The sequence below is a fragment of the Blennius ocellaris genome (genome assembly GCF_963422515.1).
Source record: "Blennius ocellaris genome assembly, chromosome: 20".
In the NCBI taxonomy this organism is placed as follows: Eukaryota; Metazoa; Chordata; class Actinopteri; order Blenniiformes; family Blenniidae; genus Blennius; species Blennius ocellaris.
This window is the reverse complement of record NC_137669.1, coordinates 14,707,509-14,714,854: the sequence shown is the minus strand read 5'-3', so window position 1 is coordinate 14,714,854 and position 7,346 is coordinate 14,707,509. Positions and strand designations below refer to the sequence as shown.

General features: G+C 41.5%; 1 protein-coding gene across 2 annotated transcripts in view; it reads left to right on the top strand.

Moving 5' to 3' along the window:
* Window positions 1-5,537: 5,537 nt before the first annotated feature.
* Window positions 5,538-7,346, top strand: part of elmo1 (engulfment and cell motility 1 (ced-12 homolog, C. elegans)) — a 103,128-nt gene continuing 101,319 nt past the window's right edge. For both annotated transcript variants that reach the window (XM_080516349.1, XM_080516348.1), the window contains exon 1: window positions 5,538-5,622. The gene's annotated coding sequence lies outside the window, so the exon portion shown is untranslated. The remainder of the gene's footprint in view (window positions 5,623-7,346) is intronic.

The window sequence follows — 7,346 nt, the reverse complement described above, 5'->3', positions numbered from 1 at the left end:
CTGTTGCTAAAATAGAGCACAGTTATTTATTTATTCTTGCCTCCAACCGTCTCCTCCACTCTCTGCGGTGACCGTCTACCCTTTTCTGACCAATAAGCGAAGATAAATCAGCTTCGCTGAAACACTCTGTTCCACAATGAATCTCCCAGATGAGATTCAGTCACAGGAGCTGCTCAGAGGGAGCGTTTGCCACATCGAGAGAAGCTGGTCAGTGGAGAGGGTTTTTTTTTTTTTTTTAATATATATTGAAACACTCTGTCTTCCTGGACAAAGGACAGGTCAGACTGAGTGCCAGACCAGACTCACTCACTTGTGCTGATTGTGTATAAGCCTAAACGTGGAGTCCAGACAGTGAGTATTGAAGAGCTGATCACTTTTTTGTTCTTTGTGAATCTTTCTCCATTTCAGTGCATCAGAATAGAGAGAATTGCATCAAATATCGTTCTTTTCAATCACACGTCTGCTATCTGCATGGAAGTAAATGCATGCTTAGCTGTTGAGTTTTTCTTGGGGAACAGTATGCAAATTGTTGCTTCATGCATGAAAAAAAGGTAACATGTGGACACTGGCATTTGTTTTTAAGGCTGAAGCTTGTCCATTAAAGTGGGAAAAAAAGCCATCAACAGTCCAGGGGCTTAAGATCAATTGTTGGGTTAATTAAAAAAAATAAAGCGAGAATTGAAAACTCAAGTTGGTAAACCCTCTAGTAATGTAAAGTTAAACATCCAAACAACTGCAAATTAGTGAAGAATGTTCTTGAGGCTGTGGAGACAAGCAGCATGAGCCTCTCTTTCTCTCACTCTTCTGAGTGATGAGACAAAAAAAACAAGCTCTGTCTAAAAAAAAAAAATGGAGCAAAAACGACACTGTTCATGACCCAAAGTACAGCTGCATTTGTCAAACATGGTGGCGCATCTGTTGTGGTCCGAGTGTATGGCTGCCAATGGAGCTGGCAGGCTGGCAGTCATTGTTGATTTCACTGCTGTCAGAATGTAACGGGACGGTGAACAGGAGCGCTCTGTGTACTCACAGTCAGTCAAACGCATCAGAGCTCATTGGATGACATTTTACACTCAGTGGTAGAACAACAATACTCAACAAATGTCCAACGCAACCAAAGCACTTTTCAGGGTAAAGAGGTGAATATGCTTCTCTGATCCTAATCTGACCTCTCACTGGAGAACAGATGAATACTGGAGAGAGCCTGCGAAGCCTGCGAGAGCCGAGGGTGGCTGCGGTTAAAGTCTGGGACAGAATACGAACTATTCGCTGATGTTTGGTCAGTCTTCCAGCCATCATTGTCTAGAAATGAGTTTCTGCAAAAGCTGCATGAGGAAAGCAGGTTCTGAACTCGGTAGCATAACGGGGGGTAGTTATTACTGCTCGCACTTCAGAGCGAGAATATTCACATCTCAAGTCCAGATGGATGGATGGATGGATGGATGGATGGATGTCCAAAAATATCTCCACATATCAGGATCTCGCAATGTATATTTTTCTTTTCTTTCAAAATATCGCATCCCCTTCCATCCTTATTTTTAGACCAAAAAAAACCAACAACAAAAAAAAACAATCTGTTCTATTTTGCTTTTCCTGGGCTGAGAACATGTTTCTGTCTGAGCTTCTACTCAAATTAAAGTCAAAGCTTGGCACTTGTGTGCAGTACCCATTGTTGTATTTTAGATTGAATTGTCTGAAGCAGAGAGCCTGAAGAGGATATAAAAAAGAAAAAAGAAAAGAAAATTAACTGTCCAAAAATTGATGGTCTGGTCTGAATTTCCAAAGAGAATTAAATCTGTATGACTAGAGGCCTGAATTCATTATTACCAGCCATGTTTGCCAAAATAGAAACATGCACTAAGCCTTTCTCTGTATTCTTAATGTGATATATGTATCACTGCAGAGGAGCAGACAGATTAAAATTCAGCTTTTGACTGTGAAACAAGATTCATCCAAATTCACATACACTTACACAAGCAGGTAAAAAAAAATGACGACCCTCGTCTATACATAAAAGGAACAAATCCTTTGCTAACCTTTTAACATTGGAATATAAAGAAGTGACTCAGCATTTTATTGGATTAAATGATTCATTGCACTGCATTGTGAGTCTGCACATTTTTTGAGGGAATCGTGTGGTTCTTTTTAATCGGATGCGCTGGCTTAAGAACTGCTTCGCTGCCTCGCGTAAATAGATTATTTCTTCCCCCGAATGTTCTGATTTAGTCTTGAAGGCTCTCAAACTGAATGAACAGGTGTGACGGTCACCACGACTCAATGACGCGGATGACGCTAAAGCAAAAAAAAAAAAGAATAATAGTCTTCTTTGCATCAGTGTGTTTCCTATTAGAAACAAACAAAGACAACAGTGACGCAATATTCATGATGCTTTATCTGAATTGCTGATGTCCGGGTCTAATGCAAGCTTGTAAGTTAAATAAAGAATAATTTGACGTTATTATTTGACTCAAATCTGTACACTTTAAAAAGTGTAATTTCCTCTCAATTGAATAGTCACTTTGTTTCCTGTTATTGTTTTGGCCTCGGCCTGCTTGCATTCACAGCCCATTTATGCAGTCAAATTAACAATTTAGTCGTGGACACAGGCTGTCACTTGAATAGGCCGAGCTTTTGCGTCTTGAATTGTTGGGAGTTTTTTGGGGGGGGATTTTTCTTCTTCACAGACAGAAAAACAAACAGAAAGAGGGACTGGGAGATTTCTGCTGGGTCTGTCGCTCCAGATTATTTGCCAGGAGGCACACGGCTCCCGTATTAATCCTCGTCCTGCTGCTCCTGCTGAGCGGGGACCAGCAAGAGCTGCAGGACTGTCTGAGACAGTCACACTGTTCTCCTTCTCTTTCACCCACAAAGACACTGAATGTGGCTACAATATCATGAACAGCAGGTCACCGCTGACAAACCTGAAGAGGAGCAGCCTCATGTGGCCCTCAGGTGCTGCAGTCTTCGCTATAATTGTATTGTTTGTCTTATACTAATAAAATCTTCTGCGACTCTGACATGTTTAGGAGCCCTGCTGAGGTAATTGTCCCCAACATAAAGTAACATTAGAAGGTCATGATCCCAAAATCCCAAAAGGAGGACACAAGAGTGGTCAATAGCCATGAATTATTGAAAGCATTGTCACTGTTGTTTCCTGGTCTCCTGTCACAAAGGAAGCTCGTGTGCTTTTGTCTCATTCATCAGGAGAGATATTTGCTCAGATATATGAGATGACATTATATTAGTACAGATAACTTAAGTATTCATGAAGTGGGTTTCTTGCGAAGAAAACCATTAGTTTCTTTGTTAACCTAAACGTGAACACACACACAGATTTGGACTCCATGCAAAGATGAGCACAGTTCTGCATTGTTCTTTGAGGAATGCTTCTTTGTCGTTTTCTCTCCGGGTGAAATTAGCTTTTTAACATTAAGACATATGTAATTATTACCTTCAAAACTAGAAACTGTGAAAATATAATACAGGACCTCTTACATCTCTCCTGTTCATTGTTTAGTTATTATTCCCGTCAAGATTTTTCATTTTCTGTCATACGTCCTCCCAAATCATTTCCGCAGCATTTGCATTTATATTGTGTCGTATTGCTATTTCATATCTCATAGAAAACGTTCCAAATTGCCTGTTATAGAAATGCAAACAAATACATTTGCTATATTCCTGGGACCCATGTTTAATGACTTGGAATACTCTGCATTTACATGTTGTCCACGGCCACCTCCCTTTGAACTAGTCTACATAGTCCTATTATGATTGTGGTTGTGTTTTATAGGGGACATATGGGACCCTCCAGTGATGTTAATGTGTTAAACTGGACCATAAACAAAAAGAGAAAAACCAAATTACGCTCAGGTTTCAGCTGGAGAACAAAAATACATGTCAACAGACTTTTTAATGATTTAAAACATTATAAAAGCATTAATAAAAGATCTTTAAAACCAAGCACACTGATATTTAGGAGTTATTTATGTTTGGGGAGAGAGGTCGTTGAGTAGTATATAATGAAATGAAAATAAGATTTTTGTCAGAGGGTAACGTGGTCATGAGAACGAGAGTGGATGAGTAGATGAGAGCAGCTCAGTCTCTGTCGTAGTTTATTGAGGACTTTATGTGGCGGTCCGTACAGGAGGCTGCTGCAATATTCAAGTTTAGCGGTAATTAATGCATGAATCAGGGTTCCAGCAGCAGGGTGGGAGAGTGATGGGTGGAGTCTGGCCATACTTCTCAGGTGGAAGAAGGAAGATTGGTGGCAGTTCAAGTCCAGGCTTGGGGGTTCTTTCTGTGCAGGATTTACATTTTCTCCAAGCGTGTGTGTGTGTGTGTGCGCATGTGTGTTCGTGTATATGAGTTATTTTGGGGATTTAAAGATGATCATAGGTGCCTCCCTCAATAGTTGGCTGGGATTGGGTTCAGTGCTCCACTGAATGAGTCGGATGATACAGTAATCTATAGAACAACGGACTGTTAGAAAAATGGACAAGTTGTTGCTTGTGTCATCATCCTATACCTCCATAATGTCTTTCTGGCCCGAAAGCAATAGTAGCTGACCGCCACAAGATTTGTCTGCTGTTGGCGGCTTGTTGACGTTGTATCCTAACCGTTAGTTGCTGATTTTCTTTCTGGCTGTCAGTTGTTTATTAATTTCTTTCTTTCGAGAACAGATGTCATGCCCAGGTTTACATTACACAGAAGATTGCATCCCACCCGGAGTGCTTGCAGTTGAAAATATCCCCCTTCAGTAAAGGCTCATTAACTCCAACATCAAACTAACTAGAGTTATGTGTGGGGGGGAAAATAAAACCTGATGTAATGAAAGAATGAATCAGACTGACCCACACAGCGCTGACATCTCAGTCACACAACTATCAGAAGTGGCACACGGATTACTGATCGAAATAACTATTTGTTTGTTTATTTGATTGATTTTAAGCTTGTAAAGCAAGTCATTCATCTATTGATCCCAGTTTACATTGGTTTCTAATCCATCTCAGATCAAACACAAAAGAGACAGCCACACAAATTAGTCACCAGTGAACTTTTAACTTTTATTAGTGTAACTATCAGAGAACACCCCCCCCCCCCCCCCCATGCAAGCCTTATCTATTCTCACTGTGAGGTAACAACAATGTGCTCCACCAAAATGTCAAATAGTTGAAAGACATTATTAAAAATCTATATTAACCCATTTTTATTAAGTTTGCAATAGAAATTGTATCGGAGTTCAAACAGGTGGCTTAATTTCTTTCTTTTTTGCCCCACTCATGCTGAAAGGGGAGAGGTTGTTGACTCGTTTAAGAGCCCAGTCCAATGCATGCGTCCTCTGTCTGGCATCACAGAGCCAGCCAGCAGACGGCAGAAGAAAAGAGGAAGTGAGAACATCAGCACTATCTACAGCAGAGAGAGAGAGAGAGAGAGAGAGAGAGAGAGAGAGAGAGAGAGAGAGAGAGAGAGAGAGAGAGAGAGAGAGAGAGAGAGCCAATGAGTGGCAGCAGTACTACACGCACACACAGACACAGACACACACACACACACACGCACACACACACATTCACACACAAACTCCGGACATCAGCGCTGTAGTGGGAGAAGTCCTCGCCTCGTCAGGTTTGTCAGAGCACGTTTTCCTTCCTTGCAGAGACGATTGCTGTTGTTGAAATGTTGCGCTGAATGTTGACGATTCAACCAGGTTGCCTGTGTTTCTGGCTCCGCTGCGCTTTGCCTCGCGTGCGGCTGCGTGTGTTTGTTTGTTACATTGTATCCAGATTACTGCGCTTTCTCTCGCCTTTTCCTGCTCTTCTCTCTTTTCCTCCAGCCTCCATCTCTCCACCCGGCTGTCGGCACTTTTTTTTTTTTTTTTTTTTGCGAAGTGGCCTTAACGGCTTTGGGCGCTGTTCTTTCCCCCTGTTTTTTTTTGTTTTGTTTGTTTGTTTGTTTTAGTTCACCCCCCTCTGTATTGACATGCACGTCTAATAATAATTAAAAAAAAAACGTCGTTTTTCTCCACTCCGCCGTTCGGCGGTGAACACATCAAACGCTCCCCGAATCTTTAGTTTGTGAAACAAGTGCACAGTTTATGCTGCAAGTTGCAGCGGAAATGCAGCGGAAGACGGAGCCCGAGCTCTGCGGCTTCACTGGGTGTTTGCGAAAGTGCGTGTTAGGAGGAGGGAAATAATAATAATGATTAAAAAAAAAAAAAAGTGGTAGGTTGTGTTTACGCCACCCTTGCTAATTAAAGAGCCGCTTTATAACGGTGTGCGGTGCACCGGGCCTGCGATCAGAACGAGAGGAGGAGAGAAGCCAGCAGCACGTTAAAGCTCTCTCACATGATGGAGAGGTGAAGCACAAACACGATGCATCAGAGGCTGACACTCCACTCATCCACTCCCGTTCACCTTCCTCTCCTCACAGCCCTGCAGCACTAACAAGTTGTATGTATTTGCTGTAAAGCATTACTAACGTTTACTCAAGTTGTGTGGATGAAACTCGGTTAACCCCCAGAGCTTGTCCCCCGTGTGAGATTGAATAGTTCCTATAGTTAAATTCTTGTCTTGACTGATAAAAAAAAATATGCTTCAGATGAGTCAACCGATTCATACGACTCAGTGCGTTTCACACAGGCTGGCAGTTGCTAAGTTGCCAAGTCACTGGAGGAACTTGGGTTTGGGTTTTTATTTTTTTACTTCAACATGAATAGCTGTTCACGTCGAATCGAAGATGACTCGCTCTACAAACAGTGCCACCGCATTGGATCACATTAGATACCTGTTGGGGAAAAAAAAAAGAAAAGATTTTGATCTAACCATGCCCTCTTCCCTTTTACTCAAAATATGTTGATCATTAATACTGCAAATTAGTGACTCCCAACTGGGGTGATGTGTTCTCTTGCAGATACCAGTCATTAAGGGAAATGTTAGAGCGTCTCAGCATGACCACAGAATTAATTGGAATATAAAAAGTGCACTTGTGTGTGTTTGGAGGCTGGCGGCATAAATAGATGTGATATTTGACATGTTGACACTACTTGTTTCTCATTAATATGAGTAACATCTTACGTTGAGATCAAGAGTCTATAACAAGCAGTGAGCAAATGCGAATAAAAAGTCTTCATTAATTATAAACAGTGACGTCAATGTGAACTTGTGTGTTATTCTGACCTCTGTTGCTCTGCTGGGAAAGTTTTCTGCACACATCCATTAGATCATCTCATCATTTGAAAAGACACGCAAGACTTTTTGCTGAGCAGTAAATGATGGGAATCACTGATGAGAAGCTCAAGCTATTCTGTGAACTCTCCTTTTGGTGCCATCGTTATCCTTAAAGGGCCCCAC